Source organism: Macrobrachium rosenbergii, chromosome 31, assembly GCF_040412425.1.
Source record: "Macrobrachium rosenbergii isolate ZJJX-2024 chromosome 31, ASM4041242v1, whole genome shotgun sequence".
Classification (NCBI taxonomy): domain Eukaryota; kingdom Metazoa; phylum Arthropoda; class Malacostraca; order Decapoda; family Palaemonidae; genus Macrobrachium; species Macrobrachium rosenbergii.
Window position 1 is genome coordinate 25,195,384 of NC_089771.1, and position 18,505 is coordinate 25,213,888.

The following is an 18,505-nucleotide window of genomic DNA, read 5'->3' on the forward strand; positions in this document are numbered from 1 at the left end:
ATTTGTGAATTTTCATAATGTTATCATTCATTTTCTCTGTGCACTATTCATATTCAAAATGCATGAATATAAATTAGTTTGAATTCAGAGTTTTGTTGCTTTTCACACTAATAATGATTTTATACTCACCTTTTTGTATAATCTTTAGCAAGCTTTCTATAATTCAAATAAAAGTTGAATTACTGTGACTCTCTCTCTCTCTCTCTCTCTCTCTCTCTCTCTCTCTCTCTCTCTCTCTCTCTCTCAAACACATGCACAGATGAATGGTTATACTCCCTAAAATCAGTAATAAACATATTTCAAATGAGCCCGAATTTCTTAAAACTAATGAGTCTTGGTATCTAGTCATACTTAGGTATCTCAATAACAAAGGAATATCATCATTTTCAAAGTGACTCACTGCATAACATCTACCTGTTAAATTCTCTAGCCATGGGAGTATGTGAATATGCAATCCCTTTCATGGCCGGGATGAGGATGGGAGTTATCCTTTTTCCGAGGTTCGTGGAGAGGAAGGTTTTAATTCTCGACTCACCATGGGTTGTGTTACGCAAGAAAACTTCCCATTAATAATTTCTCTAGTTTTAAAGGATTATTTATGTTCGTCCGCTCTTGACTTGCACAGTGTATGCATGTATTACTATATCATGCGATCTGTTAAGTGGACAAGATCTGAAGGTAGTTTTACAACAATTTTTCTTATTATTTTGTTATTTTTTCAATTGCTTTTTCTTACACCATCAATCGTGTTGAAAGCTTAATATGCTAATAAATGCAGTCTATCAATTTCATCTGTATTTATCGAACGAATATATTTTAACAACTAAAACAATCGTCATAATTCAATTGTATTTCAAAAGACTCGGTTAAAGAAATGTGATTATGTTCCTTGCATGTAATCTGTAAAAAGACATACTTAATCTCTCTCTCTCTCTCTCTCTCTCTCACTCTCTCTCTCTCTCTCTCTCTCTCTCTCACTTACGAATTCACCTTCAGCTGGGAACACCAACCGCGCTAAAAAGCCTACGCAAGCATCAAAAGGAATACCTATGGATACTGTCATTTGCTTCTGAATAATTCAAAAGGTTGACTTTAAGACGCAACACGATGCTTTAAAGCAACTGAGCGGTGCAATTCCGCCATCTTGCTTGCAAAATTGTGTAGGTTAGGGATTAATTTTTATAGATAACAGTCACAAAATACTTTTTACTACGCTGAAGACGACAACGACAATAATGCCTGCGCGGAACTGTGATGGGGTGCTGAGGTTGGGTTGGGTTAGGACCGTTAGGTTATAGGCCTAGTGTTTGTTACAGGAAATGCTACAAGCCTCCCAGGCAAGTATTACGTGATATAAAAGAATCTATGCATTATAGCTGCTTTACGTACGTCAGAATAGCTTAAAATACGACCGGTAATCTTGAATTTACGCAAAGGAGCCTACTCATCATTGCATGGCCTTCAAAAACCGCGAGAAGAGAACCCAGTTAGCGAGATGCAACTGACTTTGGCGCCGGACGCACTTTCCTTCCCTCGCATTCTCTTTGCTCTTTTGACACCCACCCCTAGACCCAGCCCTCTTTTTATAAGCCTCCTCTATTAAATCTCCCCGTATGAACTTGACATGGTCGCATCGCCAGCTGTGTGTCCTCACAACAACAGGTTGAAATTTCGGGGCAAGAAGACGACTACTGGAGACTGGAGGAGGTTATGCTGGCGTGTGCTAGCTTCCAGGACCCCATGAATTATTTGGCGTTATCCTACAGCGGCATCCTCGTTCATTTCTCAATGTGACGTCGAAATTACGACGAGTTACGTACCGTTACTTCAAGTAACGTTTCGGGCACAGATCTATAGAAGATATACCGGGAAAAAAAGATGGACAAATAACGGATAAACACACGCAAATGGCCAATGCAGGCGAGACCGTCGTCGTATATCTGGCAGGATGGCTTTAGCAGTCTGGAAATAGCGCGACGATGCGAGATGTACGATAACCCCGACGAAATCGCCCTGTCCTGCGAAATGCAAAATGGATATCATGCAATTCTCTGGATTACCGTCCAGGGGTATTTTTAATAGATATAAACAACACGAATAACTGGAACGAGGCTTTCCAGGACGCCGCTGGAAAGCAAGGCGGCGGCGGCACCAGCGGCGGAAGCGTTTTGGCAACTCTGCTGCTTGGACTTGGGGAGGGGGAGGGGGAGTTCAGATCAATATTGGGCCTGATGTCCCTCCGAGCGGACAGTCCCCCAGGGATCCCCACCCCAACGTCCTAACCTCCTCCCGCCAAACAACCAGCAATTCCCTTTCCAAGTTGCACACTGCAACAACTAGGCGAGAGAGGATGATAGGGATGTGTGTGTGTGTGTGTGTAAGGGAGAAATGGGGAGGGAGTAAGAGATAAAAGATGAATTAAAGAAACATAACAGCGTTGGAAATATCCGCCATTTCCGTACACCAAAATCCAGACTGGATTAAAACGAAAACACTTAAGAAATTCTAAACCCATTTTAAGGTCACCGCGTTGGGGAAGAGGGGCGTAGGGATAAGACTGTCACTTATCAATTTTAACCCTTTGCGACTGGTTCTATTCCTCAACTATTTCAAATCGTTCTTTTAAAAGGCAAAAAAAAGTAAAAGAAATACTAGATTTCAAAAACGTCTTCCAACAGCCATTCAATTGTTGATTTCACTCCTCTTATCCTCTTATAATGAACCCTTTTAGCTCGTCATAAATCTAAACCTTTCTGTTTCTGGGTCACAAACTCACTCACTCTCTCTCTCTCTCTCTCTCTCTCTCTCTCTCTCTCTACACTTCCGCTTTAAAGTGAGAGATTTCACATACGCTGCTGTGCATGTATTCGCCAACGAAAATACGTCATCTACTGACTTGTGTGTTGCTATAGAACAGCGTAAAATACGCAATCATACGCATTCACGCACACACACACACACACACACACTCACACAAATATATATATATATATATATAATCACATGCAAGCCCGTATGAGTATACAAGTTAGATTACAAAGGTATATTTACGTCTTCGAAGAGTATAGATATGCGTATGTAATATACGCTAATACGCAAAAATGAGATTCTTCAACAATATACATATGGATATACGCTCGTTTGAACGTCCATCCACTGCCACAAGGGCGTATGTACAGAAATCGAGAGATTTCTTAACCTGAAATTGAATCTGTGAAGGTGTCCAGTAAAATTACGCAATTATTTTCAAGTTTAATTATAAGACAAAGTTAACTTCAAGTCGTGGCTAATCTCAGGGAAGATCAACATTAACAGAAATTTAACGGAGGAGTAACAAGTAATTTTACTGATTTAACATCAGAGAAATATCAAATCAGGATTTCATATTGATAAATGTATATGCCAACTATTTGAATTTATTCCAAGAGTGTATCTACATCGCGTACGTGTACCTATCTCTCTCTATATATATATATATATATATATATATATATATATATATATATATATATATATATATATATATATATATATATATATATATATATATAATTGCTCACAAAGTGAATCACACACTGTCAAATCAGTAAACTAAGAATACTTGAACTCGTAAACTACAGCATTGCTAATGTCCGAAATGTATTTCAGAAAAATCCTTCTGCCTGTCACGTTAATATGGAGTCCTTTAAATTTCGGCAGCCGCGATCCTTACGTAATGATTAATTTTAATCTTGGCCGTCTCGGTACTTCTGCAGATAAAAAACACGCCTAGCACAGAGAGGCATAGTTGTCAAACATACAAGCAATGCTCAAACTATTGCAAAACATTAGCACACTTTATAATATATATATATATATATATATATATATTAGTTATATATATATATATATATATATATATATATATATATATATATATAATATATATATATATATATATATATATATATATATATATAGACAGTAAAAACACATTTATTCATATGTTCATTTTATAATGATGAAAGTAGAATATTACTCTTTCTCTTTCTCTTCTCCCTCTCTCTCTCTCTCTCTCTCTCTCTCTAGTATATAAAAGAGAGTATATATATATATATATATATATATATATATATATATATATATATTACATGAATATGTATACATATATATGTGTATAAAGAGAGCTTTCGTATATGTGTACGCACACAAATACACATCATAATTAAACACAAGAACCTACACACTAATACACATTACAGACAAAAACACAAAACCACATATACATTAAATAAAAAAAAACATGCACACACACACACACACACACACACACACACACAAAGTCCCGGCGCTAGCAAATTCTCCCGGAACACAGCGGAGCGCTGCCAACGACGAGCAACATGCTCCTGGAAGAACAAGTTCCTTTAAGAAAAAAAGGGGAAGAAAGACACAGCTAAAAAAAAAAAAAAAGGCTGGGTACTATCTCGGCTTCCAGGAAAAAAAGGGAAAAAACGGAAAAAAGAAAAAAAAAAAAACATTCTCAGTTCTAACCTCTCGGCCGAAATGAACTTGTGCCGTCACTCTTTTTTTTCCTCATTCCGTTTCCCGGTTTTTTTTTTATGAAACAAAACATCAGCCAACGAATTGTTAGAGAGTTTACAAAGGGGAATATACAAGAGATATAAAATGGAATAAATATATAAATATACGTCGCAAATGAAGATGTTAATAAATATACGAATACTTGAAGAAAAGTACCAATGGAAAATTTCGGGCATTAGAGGCTATTAAAAAATATACATAAAAATTGCATGTTTAAATAAATAAATGAGAAATGTCACAAATATAAATATATATACGAACACTTTAAGAACATTACCTATGAAAAACTATGTCCATTGCAGACGATTAAATAAATAAATTAACATTAAATAAGGGTATAGATGAATAAATAAATAGGCAAAAATAGATAGCAATAAAGATATTAAAAATATAAAAAAAACTATGGTGATTATCACAGACAAAATATTCAACTAAACCGGCAAAACAGAAATGCGTAAATGACAGATTAAAATTATGAAATAAATATTAATAATTTCACACAGATAAGCATAAAAGATTGCTAATAAATACGCATCTAAAAGATAACAGATGAAGAATAAGAAAAGGAGAACGAAAAAATAAAAATAAAATCGAAAAGCAATAAGAAAAATGGGGATATTCTTAGGCCTAATGTTTCCTAAGGTAAGTTATACTGACACCGATGATGCGAAATGGACTAAATCCTCAGTAAAGACAGGTTAGGTTAAGTTCATCAATCTCAGGTCTTTGTCTGTTAATTTGTCTTCGTTTTCCTCCATCAAACATATCGCATCTCTGAATGATGGAATGTGATAATTATGGAACGAATGTGTCTAGTTTATAAGAAAAGATAAAAAACTTTTTAAAAATATCTAGGAGGTTTCACATCGTGGAAGGGGAAAGCGTCTGTACCATTCGATTGAAGTCTTGAATGATCTCAGTTGAATTTGGGCAGTTAAGGAAGGAGAGAGAGAGAGAGAGAGAGAGAGAGAGAGAGAGAGAGAGAGAGAGAGAGAGAGAGAAATGTCGAAGAAACCAACCCAGAGAGAGAGAGAGAGAGAAATGTCTCAACCCAGAGAGAGAGAGAGAGAGAGAGAGAGAGAGAGAGAGAGAGAGAGAGAGAGAGAGAAATGTAGAGGAAAACAACCCAGTGAGAGAGGAGAGAGAAAATGTCGAAGAAAGAAAGAGAGAGAGAGAGAGAGAGAGAACAAAGAGAGACAGAGAGAGAGAGAGATGTTGAAGAAAACAACCCAGTATCTCAGGTCATAAAACTGAGGCGAATTTGCCTATAATTTGACACCGGGGCCATCAAAAATCATCATAAATTATCGCGGCTTTTGATGTCTCGTTCCCAAAGGGTTTAGGATCAATATGAAAGTCTGCGACAGACAGAGGGAAAGATGCATTGTGGTCGAGAGTGTCTGACGTAATGCTGGTGAAATTCTATAAAGGGACCTGCATGCTGCTAAGTTCATCCTGAATATAGTAGTCTGAAGCTAAGTTAGAGAATATTCAAGTAGGAGAGTGACTGGTTGGGTGTAAGAATGGACATAAGAGAGTGTTATGTCTATAAAGCTATCTATCTTAGTGATGCAAGACGTCAGAAATGGATTTTAAACGTGGGAGCAACGTTGAAGGATAAGATAATAAGATAATAGGTCTTGAATAGTGTGTACAGTGATTGGCGATGCAGATGATACACTGTAGACTGGGTATATTGAAGTGACTGTGCAGTGACTAGTGAAAGAGTTTGCGTGATGTAAAAGTTATTCCTTATTTGTAAGCAAAATGATTAGGCAAAAATTATTATTATTACTATCATTATTATTGTTATTATTCTATAAACCCAACTAAGCTATTATTATTATTATTATTATTATTATTATTATTATTATTATTATTATTATTATTATTATTATTATACAATCCTAACTTAGCTCCCCACATTCTCTACTTTTCCTGTTAGTCCAGTTACACAAAACACTGTAATAAAAATGTTCCATGAATCTTTCAAGAGAAATTTGGCCAGGGACCAAGGACCAGTTTATTACGCCTGGCCTATGGCCAACCTGCCCAAACAGGCTCATGAAAATCATCCCATAAGTTTTCCCTGATGAGTCGATAAGTTTTCATCATGCTGTGAAGTCATTATCATAATTTCTCTCTTGGTGTTATATTCATCTCTGTCGTATTTCTGTTTCCATTTATTATTAATATGGCAGTTCACTGTCATACTTTTACTTTTTCACTATCATGTCGTTTTTTAATAAGATTCTCTATCATACTGGTGTTTCATCACTTTCTGGTTTATACTAATTATTATCATAAAATTAAAAATTTTTGTGCTATTCCTTGTCATCGTGACATGGCTCCTTGTTGAACTGTTACCTGCTCACAGTCCACAGTCTGCAATCTACCTGAAACACCAATAGATAGATGCTTATTGTTATATCTGAAACGCCTTGGTTCTATGTCCAGTTACCAGCCCATTCCATAATCACTTATGGAAAAGATTATAGAAGAAAGGGCATTTAAAACATTTGCAATTCTCCAGCTCAATGTGACTCCAGACACAAGCGTTTTACTGCCATTAAGTCAGTTTGCACGGTATCCTGTATGCATGAGGACTCCGCGTCAAAGAAACATCAAATCTGCGAATATTAAGTATGAAGTATAGAGAGCAAGGCGTTCCACAGGGTAGTATCCTGAGACTTAGACTCTTTGTATTGGTCATCAACAAAATGGCTGATATTATTCTCCAGGGACACAGTGTATACTTATTCATAAAGGAGATTTCCTGTTTTCAGGAATGGTAGTTGAAGTATTATAACTTCAGGGCTCTACTAATGAAATTGTAGACAGCGCAGCATTACGTTATCTACAACATGAAACTGTAGTAGTCCACCCAAGCCTGAACTCATATATAATTATGCATGAAGTCCTACATAAATATTACTCAAGCATGAGCAACATATAAATATACCTTTCAGGCTTAAATATATATATAAAAAAAGAATTACAAGGCAGTGACAAGCATGCAAAGCGAGATGCATATGTAAGTAATACTTCACCACGTTTGTAAACCAACGATGATTCTGCAAAACTTGGAAAACAAAACACTTTCGAGTTTCTTCACACAATAATGTGAGTTTGGCAAGCAATGTTACAAAATACAGTAATTTTAAGTATTAAACTAAGCATCTACATATCGGAGTACAAAACTGTTTTTCTGCGTTGGAATAATTCATGTATGCCACCTCTAAATTCTCCACGTCTCTCAGAATACCAAGATGATATTTCAAACCCGGAAAACTCTAGGTTCTAAGCTACCAACAGTAATCATTTTCATGTGTTGTGACATTTCATCTTTTTCTTATGATTTAACTGCGATGACAAACCATTAGTAGTCAAGCGGACCCACTGGCAAGTTAATACTGGATTAAATTAATACTCATATATTTCTGACATTTTTTTAAATTTTGACAATTTTGTTATTGATGAAAAATGACAAAGACTCTTCCACAAAAATCGGACCAACTATCAGGAACGTACAGTATGTAAACTAAACAGACAGACAGATAAAAAAGTCCCTGAAAATCTAAAGTTAGAGCAGACAGAGAGAGAGAGAGAGAGAGAGAGAGAGAGAGAGAGAGAGAGAGAGAATTACCTCCGGTCGCTGTTGTTCTAAAGGAGATATCTAACATATTTTGTGATTGTTCTTTAATTGGTAAATAGGTGTTAAATGTCAAAATTTCTTAGTGAAAATCAGTCAACCTGAACAATGTGCTTGGCACCGACTATACGAGTATATATACATATACTGTGTGTGTATATATATATATATATATATATATATATATATATATATATATATATATATATATATATATATATATATATATATATATATATATATACACACGCACACACACACGTATATACATAAATATACATACACAAATAAGCACACACACACATATAAGTAATATAATATATATATATATATATATATATATATATATATATATATATATATATATATATATATATATATATAATGTAGTATAAAAATGAGAATAACATCACGATAAGAAAGAGATTATTTATATCCCTCATGAAGCATGTGAGGCTGACAGCTCCACACCAAAGTTCTTGCTGATATCAGAAATGAAAACGCCTAAGATGGGAGCTAAGCATCAGCAGCACGTCGAATACTTATGCACAGAAGGACATTCATTTCACTTTTCACGCACTCTCTCGTTTTCACTCCAACTCCCCAGCACTTTCTAATTCTTTCTCTCCCCTTTTGAACATATTCGAATAATCCTTTCACCTATCTACTGCCTTCCAATGTTTACGAATGATGATATCACCTAAAAAAGCACCACAATTATTTAAAATACTATTATACTGTTTCTGGACATCACCTACCACCATTATTTAAAAAGATTTATTGTAATATTTCCTCTGTCATAAGTTCCCTTACTCTTACTACAAACATAAGACTTGAGTATAGCTGAATGGTTCTTTTACCAAGAAAATCAGGGTGATTCAACAGGTGTCCCTTTTACAACTTCCTGAGTATTTGCGGTGCAGAAAAAAAAAACCCATGTCAATAAATTACTGGTGACATTATTGATGTGTCTTTTGTTTGCTAAATCGAGATTCAATAGCGTTTGTGCGCTATTTGTTGCTGTTGCAAAAGCGTTTACGCGTTATTTGTTGCCTTGTTCAAGTAACGTGTAGCTCGCTGAGCACAACTGTGATTATCTACAGCGGTTAGATATGGAAAAATATATGTTTATGTAAATTATTCTCAAGAAGAAATGCTGATTTACGTAAGTGAAGCAGTACTGTAAGTTAATTTTGTGTCCAATGCTTATGCGTATTAACTTTTAATTGCTACTCTGAGTATTACAACAAAATTTTACCCACAAATTAGGTTATATAGGTGCAGGGAAATTTAAACAAAATGAACATATGACAATCAATTAGACTTTCATAAACAACGGAATTCAATTTGTGTGTGTGTGCGTGATTTCTCACTCAGCATCGCCCTTAAGGTCAGTTAAATGAAATAAATACGTCGAATCTTGTCCCTCTTCAACGACCTACAATTTTTGTTGAACGGACAACCGTGGATTATTGTATTTCACCCAGGAATGGGAAGGTGAATCTTTACGCAAATTGGAGTCTGACCCTTTTTGATAGTTTCATATTTGTAACTAAGGGAAAATTGTGCAATCTATTTCCGAGGATAGGAAGGTGGAATTCTCCAAATGTGGTAAATTAATATTACTCATCAAACCATGAGTAAAATATTAACGGTTTCAACCATTAGAATACAATAGAGTATAAAATTTAGGCCAAAGGCCAAGCGCTGGGACCTATGAGGTCATTCAGCGCTGAAAGGGAAATTGACAGCAAAAAGGTTTGAAATGTGTACCAGGGTAAAGCCTCGCAGTTGCACTAAGAATCAGTTGTTAGGAGAGAGTGGAAAATAAGATGGAAGAAAGAGAATATGAACGGAGGTACAGTAATAGGAATGAAAGGATTTGCAGCTAGGGGTCGAAGGGACGCTGCAAAGAACCTCAAGTAATGCCTACAGTGCACCACGTGAGGTGCACTGACGGCACTACTCCCCACAAATTTAGAATCATATAATCTTCAGAAGTGACCCCTCATCTATGACTGTAAACACTGAGATAAATAATCTACACATTCCAGGGCTTTACTACAGAAAGTGAATTCATGTTGCTATTGCACATTTTATCTGAAATTCAATCTAACGTGACCTCGGAGAAAAAAATCTCTCTCTCTCTCTCTCTTTGGTCCTTTTACTACTCCCCAAGCTCTCCAGGATTTCCCCCGTCACTAATTGGCACAGCTGCTGTCACACCATATCAACAGGTAGAGTTTCTCCCCCCTCCCCATATTAGTCGTTCCTGCTCCGTCTACCTACCTACCACCTCCCCCACCCACCCCGCCCCCCGCTACGGATGTTTCCTCAATATGCTTCCTTGACACATCAGATGTAATCTCCCTCTCTCTCTCTCTCTCTCTCTCTCTCTCTCTCTCTCTCTCTCTCTCTCTCTCTCTCTCTCTCTCTCTCGCCTGTCTATTTGCTATCTGTGCTCGTTCTAAACTGCTGCTGTTTCCTCAATTTGCTTTCTTGACACATCAGATGTAACCTCTCTCTCTCTCTCTCTCTCTCTCTCTCTCTCTCTCTCTCTCTCTCTCTCTCTCTCTCTCTCTCTCTCTATTCCTTAAGCCAGTTTCTCTCAGTTTTATTTACGAATTCACTTGCAAAACTGGCATTCAGAAACATTTTTGCACATTCATAACATATATTAATTTGTATTAAGTTAAATCATGCATTTCCACTTACGTATGATTTAACTACTGGACCGTAGATGAAACTTTTGTGCAGACAACTTCCAAAAAATTAGCCAATTCATACAACACAGAAGGGTCATCAGCAGCGTCTCGAACCACCCCACAAATACTGCACCATTCATCTCTATATTTCACGAACTCTGTGTTCCCTAAAAACTAAGGCATTCCTTTTCTATTGCATCGTTCAGATCTTTCATCTAAATAATCCTTCTAGTTTTCTGTAAAATAAAACTATTGAGATGGCTATTTGTCTGTCCGTCCGTACTTTTTCTCTCCGCCTTCAGATCTTAAGAACTACTGAGCTAGAGGGCTGCAAATTGGTATACTGATCATCCACCCTCCAATCATCAAACATACCAAATTGCAGCCCTCTAGCCTCAGTAGTTTTTATTTTATTTAAGGTTAAATTTAGCCATGATCGTGAGACTGGCATCGCTACAGGTGCCAGCACCACAGGACACCATTGGGCCGTGGCTGAAAGTTTCATGGCCGCTGCTGAGAGTTTCAGAGAGCATTATACGCTGTACAGAAAACTCGACTGCGCCTAAGAAACTTCGGCGCATTTTTTACTTGTTTATAATTACTCTTAAGTATCTGGACATTTCCCATTATTTACTATGTCATAATCCTAAATCTCTTTATCTGTTCCAACGCTCTCATGAATTACACCTCTCTCTTGTTATTGTTTGTGTCTACATAATCACAGTCTTTCAAGTCACGTAAGATACCTGTCTATCTGGTCATGAATACCGTTGTCTATCTGTTTAATAATATATGAATTTTTCTTGCCTTGACCCTTACACAAATAATGAGAGAAGGGTCATTCCCTGTTCTAAGCAAGAGGGTTCATTAAAAGATCGTCCTCCCTCGCAGGGCAAATTGCAACGAAGTCTCTTATTTAATAAAGAAATAAAATTGATAATAATAAAAATGAAAGTGTTATGGATGTTGTCTAGATTCGTTTTTCAGTGTTAAAAACTGAGAACGTTTGAAACTTTTTTTTGACAAAACTATAGTACCTAAGCCATCATCATATTACGCTTACTCTATTTAATGAGATGTTGTGTATGCGTGTGTGAGTGTAGAGAGAGAGAGAGAGAGAGAGAGAGAGAGAGAGAGAGAGAGAGAGAGAGAGAGAGAGAGAGAGAGAGAGAGATTGGCTATCCAACAAGCAGTGTGGGAACTGTAAGGAAAGCACACTGAAAATACTTACAACGAGAGAGAGAGAGAGAGAGAAAGAGAGAGAGAGAGAGAGAGAGAGAGAGAGAGAGAGAGAGAGAGAGAGAGAACTTATCCAACAACCAGTGTGGGAACTGTAAAGGGAACATATTAAAAATGTTTACAGAGAGAGAGAGAGAGAGAGAGAGAGAGAGAGAGAGAGAGAGATTACTTATCCAACAACCAGTGTGGGAACTGTAAGGACAGCATACTGACAATATTTACAACGAGAGAGAGAGAGAGAGAGAGAGAGAGAGAGAGAGAGAGAGAGAGAGAGCTTCCGTGTGTACCACGCTCCCAATTCATCTCGAGGCGTGCCTTTAAACACACCCTCTCTTAATGAAGATGAAAAGACACGTTCCCAGCCGGACGAACCATAGGTCTCTCTTCATCTCTCTCCGTCTTCATTGGGGCACGTGCTCTGTCTTTCTTACTGATAATGAATTCGACATGGGAGAATGACCGTTCGAATTAAAAGCAGTGGTGTCTCCGACACCGACGGTTTTCCAAGAGTTTTCCTGGATTAAGAGATGTTTGGGAATCTTTCCGATAAGTAACAAAGTCCATTAAATAACGAAGGCCATATGCTATAGCCAGAAAAATTTCATGGGGGGCCACCAATTTTCATATTATATATACACATATATATGTATATGTATTTATATACATATGTGTATATGTGTATATAATATATATACATATACAGTATACACATGTATGTATATATATACTACATAATTATTATTTTTTCTCAAAATTTTATTATTTCTATGACAGATTTTTTATTTTTTTTTTTATTTTTATATTTCTCATTTATGTTATTATTATCTAAATCTTCAATAACATTATTTTGGCATTATTTTTCATGGGGGGGGGGCATGTGCCCAGGTGACCCGCCCCTGAATCCGCTCGTGAATATAAATATTTTCTACACATATCTTGTATTCAACAGCAATTCCACATAGTTCCCAACCTAAACTAACCTTTACTTTACACTTAGCAATTAATGTAAGAGCTATATTAACAAATTTATCACATCCAAAATGGTGGCATAGGACGAGATAATCAAAATATGATAGCTGGTAAGTACGCAAGTCCGCTAAGTTGAGGTCCCTTAAGCTGAGGTGTTACTGAACCTGGGCTGACATTGATCAGGACTTCTGTTTTAAGGTATTCCATATTAATCTAAGTCCTATCAAAAAATACCTAGTGCTTTTTTATAACCTTGAGATTCAATTCTCTGCAATTTTATCTAAGAAAAAATATTAAACAAATATCATTTAACGAGCTTGATGGCGCGCGCTACGCTGCACTGGAACCCGGCGCTGCTGACATGTCTCCCCCTACCCTCCCGATCCCCTACCTACCCCGTCCCCACCCAACCGGGCAAACAGGTTTGCAGGAGGAGGGTGGATGTGTCATTTCTCCCTCCACCCCGCTGATCCCCTACTACCCCGTCCCCACCCGGGCCGGACAAACAGGTTTGCAGGAGGAGGGTGGATGTGTAATGTCTCCCCCACCCTCCCGATCCCCTACCTACCCCACCCCAACCCGGGGCGGACAAACAAGAAAGATCCACTCGGATTTTACTATTACAGATAGCTAGATAGATAGATAGCCACACCTGAAAGGTAAGTACTTTTATAGACACACCAACTCTGACTTAAGAAGCCGTCTTTCATACAACATACAAACAAAACTCAGCCCCACCTGGAAAGACTCAGAATACTGCGTTATTCCTCGCATTCCATTGCCTTCAGAAAGTAATGCAGAGCATAATTGACATACGAATGCGTTTAATGAGACAATTCCCAAGAAAAGCTATCGGTTTACGCAAGGAGAGAGGAATACTAATGAGTTGAGCCGACTGCCTTTGGCAATTATCAGGAACACAAAGGCCTGATACAGCTGCAGTCGACTTCAGAAGATGTTTTATTCATGTCTTGAACGCGTACAGGAACTTGCTGGAAAGAATGCTGCACAAGGAATTCAACGACCGAATAAAATTAAATGAGGAAGATGGTTTTTAGTTGCAAGTACTATTATGCGGGAGAATTGAACTGAATAGAATACAGAATTTAGGCCAAAGGCCAAGCACTGGGACCTATGAGGTCATTCAGTGCTGAAAGGGAAATTGACAGTAAAAGGTTTGAAAGGTGCAACAGGAGGAAAACCTCCCGGTTGCACTATGAAACAGTTGTTAGCAGAAGGTGGAAAGTCAGATGGAAGAAAGTGAATATGAACGGAGGAACAGTAAAAGAAATGAAAGAGGTTGCAGCTAGGGGCCGAAGGGAACGCTGCAAACACCCTTAAGTAATGCCTACAGTGCACCACTCATAGGAGAGAAAGAGAGAAAGCGAGAGGGTATACAATGAAAGGGAAAAACAAACAAACAAATAAATAAATAAACAAGTACATAAACAGCTAAACCTTTTGAATTCCGGCCCGACAGATCAACTCGCAGACATCATAACTGATGCTCCTTCTCATACATGCAGGCAAACTCAACATACACGACTGCATCTACTCAGAAAAATTACGAAACGGCACGTGATCAAAGTTAGCAATGAATACTACGCCAACTGAATGACAATGCCAATATCATCTGAGGATGTCTAGAATATTATCACGTGTATACTGGAAGGATACTGCAAGGAATACAAATATCACGGAAGGATTTCATGATATTACATACAACTCAGGAACCAAAGGATGTATAGGGTTTGAGTGGTCATAAGGTTTTTCTATCCTCCTTAAAGATATGATTATTCGATGGACAAAGTTTCCACAAAACCCGAAACGTTGTGGGTTTTTTGAAAAATGATCAGATCACTGTCTATCCGCTGTTCACTTTTTACTTTTCTGTCAGTGGTTTCAGCCTCGCTAAGCCGGCGAGAGACCGAGATCGATCCCCCGGGAGAGACTTGGCTTGCACATGTTTCAAGGTGAACCATCCCTTGAGCCCGGATTGACCTGAGCAATGAAAGAGCCACCTAGAAGTACTTGGTTACTCGATTGTGGTGGGTCGCAACCGTCTGGGCAATACTCTTCAGCCCCTCTCAAGATGCGTCCAAAATACAGTAAAAAAAGATGTCATAAACTCGCGTCGGCAACACTTAGCGCAAAAATGTCACAAACATGTTGAAAATAAGTCGACAAATGTTAAAAACAAGCCGTTGACAAATGTTGAAAACAGTCCTCAGCAAATGTTGAAAACAAATCGTCGACAAATGTTGAAAACAAGCTGTTGACAAATGTTGAAAACAGGTTGTTGACAAATGTTGAAAACAAGTCGTCTACAAATGTTGAAAACAAGTCGTTGACAAATGTTGGATAACTGTATGAAACACTAATTTGAACTGCCACGGAAGCCGGACCTAATGCAAGACGGTCCCCCTTTCTCGCTGACATGTCGAAGACGGAATCATGTCATATGGACTAGGTTTTTGTGAACGTGAGATCTGAAAAAATGTTTTAGACATGTCAACAATTTGTCTTGGACACTGTTTTATACTTATCTTCAACACTGTCACATATAACGTCTCAAATCTGTCGCATTTATGTTTGCAACAGTATCCATGACATTCTTCCTCCAAACATTTCAGCATCGTATACAATTATCTAGATTTGGCGGGTGTATATTTGTATATACGATCTGATAACTTAAATTTTTTTGCTTTACATCAAAAGCGTTTTATAAGATCAACCATTTCTCGCGCAGTCACTGTATTCAAGCACCATACACTTTTTTTTTACAATTAATTTGTCGCATAATCACACTTTTCAACTTGTTGCTGCATCTGACTAAGAAAATATAAGCCACAAATAATTTTAAACATATAGAGATTGAACAGGAATGTCATGAATTTTTTTCCATGTACATATTCATTCGTTCCTTGCATAATTCATATATAATATCACACACCATTCACAAAATTTCTACAAATAAAAAAAAAACAAAATACTAAAACTTAAACTTTAATTAGGCCACAAGAAGAAAACCGGCTTCCTATGAAAGGTCACACAATTTCTACACAATATCTCCACCGAGAGTACCGTAGGGCGGTAGACTGGGTCCCCTTGCATCTGTAAGCCAATGAGAAACACTCTCTGAGGTTCCCAGTACCCGGACCACCCCTCGACCGGTAAGTCCAGGGCACCGGGCAGATCTCACAAAAATGACTCCGGTTGCCCAGAAGCCACCTCAAGGGCATGTGGCCGAGTGTAACTCGATCAAGAGCAGGGATTCCCGTCAGGGCATATCACAATGCCCAAGACGAACCCGGTCTGGAAATCGCCGGTATTTTCTGGCTGCCGCCAACGAGAGACTTAGTAAGACGACCTTTTCTGATTCCTTCTTATGCTTGTGGGAACTTGGGAAGATGTCTCTAGATATCCCTAAATGGGTAAAGGAATCTTCCTCGCCATGTTTTGTTAGTGTTGCCATATTCCTTGCATTGTTTTTTTTTTTTAGTTTCTACCATCTTTCAAAATGGCGTAAGAAGATTCCCAGCAAAAATTAACTTTTCTACCACGTCGAAATAATAATATTCACTACAAGGTCTCCATTAAGAGTTGATGCTTGGTATCAAATTCCTTTATAGGGGATTAGAATTTCTTCCAGTTATGGTAAGATAGCATATGGTTTCGTAATAAAGTTTTAACGTACGTAAAATAAACTGAAAAAGGAAGGTTCTCGTTCTTTGAATCTATTGTAAGTAGAGTACAGAAAGACGGCCTTACGAAATGTACGCCTAGATATCCTAAATAATCCTCTAGATATTTCAAGGAGAAAAATCATAACTTCAATAATAATAATAATAATAATAATAATGATAATAATAAAAGGAAATCATTCCTTCTGGAGTCCTGTCACCCATATGGGAAAGGAATTTAAGTGGAACTGAATAAAGTGAGCTTTTGGAAAATAACACTGCATAAATTATATATATATATATATATATATATATATATATATATATATATATATATATATATATATATATATATTATATATACTGTATATATATATATATATATATATATATATATATATATATATATGTGTGTGTGTGTGTGTGTGTGTGTGTGTGTGTGTGTGTGTGTGTGTGTGTGTGTGTGTGTGTGCAAGGATAATGACTTTCGCCCCACGGGCAAAAGGTAAGTAATAATTATTCGTCAAGACATTTTAAGACGAGTCAAGATGGCTGAATAAACATAATTAAAATAATGTCTTCGTCGACAAGTCTTAGCTTTCTCAGTCAGTAAATAAGAGAAGTAGTGTCTTTTAGCACGCAAAGGGAGACTTAACGGTTATCTTCTTACTAAATTTATCTTCTAGCACGACAGAGTGCTAGAAGATCCAAGAAGAGTATAATTTGGAGGAAAGGAGTTCAATAGTTGTGCAATAGAAATATGCCATCACCGGCTGCCATGCAATATGCAAATTACGGAATTCTCGGAATGCAATAAACAGAAGGCGTGGCTAAAAGCTCAAGCAGAGGAAGAAGGTCTATCTCCTTGCTTGTTACCATTCGAAAGCACTTGCATTATCTTAATGTAAGATAATGCTTTCACGAATATTCTCAAGGGAAGGTTGTTACCTCCCGCCTGGAAGCAATTTTTTTTATTTGTATTTCTCTGGCTCTTAATGCGACGACAACTTGGATTGTGTGATTTCTGTGCCACTGCGATACGTAGGTAACTATGCATATTGGAATAGGTGACTGTAATTATGCCAGACATATAAAAAAAGGAATACGAAAGAATACGACTGAACATTTGCAAATACATGTTGATAGTGAATTTCATAGATACTGTTTACTGTTGCATAGGTGAGGCTTGTATGTTTGTGTATGAGGAAAATATAACATTGTCTTGTAATAAAACGCATAAGCGTCGAATTTTACATCATTAACGATACTCACACATATACAGACAGACACTCTCACACACACACACACACATATATATATATATATAGATAGATAGATAGACAGATAGAAAGATAGGATATATATATATATATATATATATATATATATATATATATATATATATATATATATATATATATATAGACAGATATTCAGTCCACTTTTTCTTTTCCACTAAAATCCGTGAAAATAAATGGAATCACTCAGATGGTAGTTTCTGATGTTAACAATTCATGTTCCACAAAGACTCACAAATCCAACAGTTCTCTTAGATAACCTGATGACAGCAACCTTCTCAATAAACCAACCCATTTTGTGCAAAAAAATATCTAATATTCTATTTTTAAATAATAACTTACTGATAGAAGAAAATCAACTACACTCCAGGATCTTGA

At 37.0% G+C, this 18,505-nt stretch overlaps 1 long non-coding RNA gene across 3 annotated transcripts in view; it reads right to left on the reverse strand.

Moving 5' to 3' along the window:
• The window catches only part of LOC136855437 (uncharacterized), a 244,265-nt gene that overhangs the window by 27,460 nt on the left and 198,300 nt on the right, over window positions 1–18,505 (reverse strand). Inside the window, exon 1 of one of the 3 annotated variants that reach the window (XR_010858032.1) lies at window positions 16,231–16,407. The exons of the other annotated variants lie outside the window; for them this stretch is intronic. This is a non-coding gene — a long non-coding RNA (uncharacterized lncRNA). Of the gene's footprint in view, window positions 1–16,230; window positions 16,408–18,505 lie in introns of those variants that run through there. 3 annotated transcript variants of the gene reach the window in all.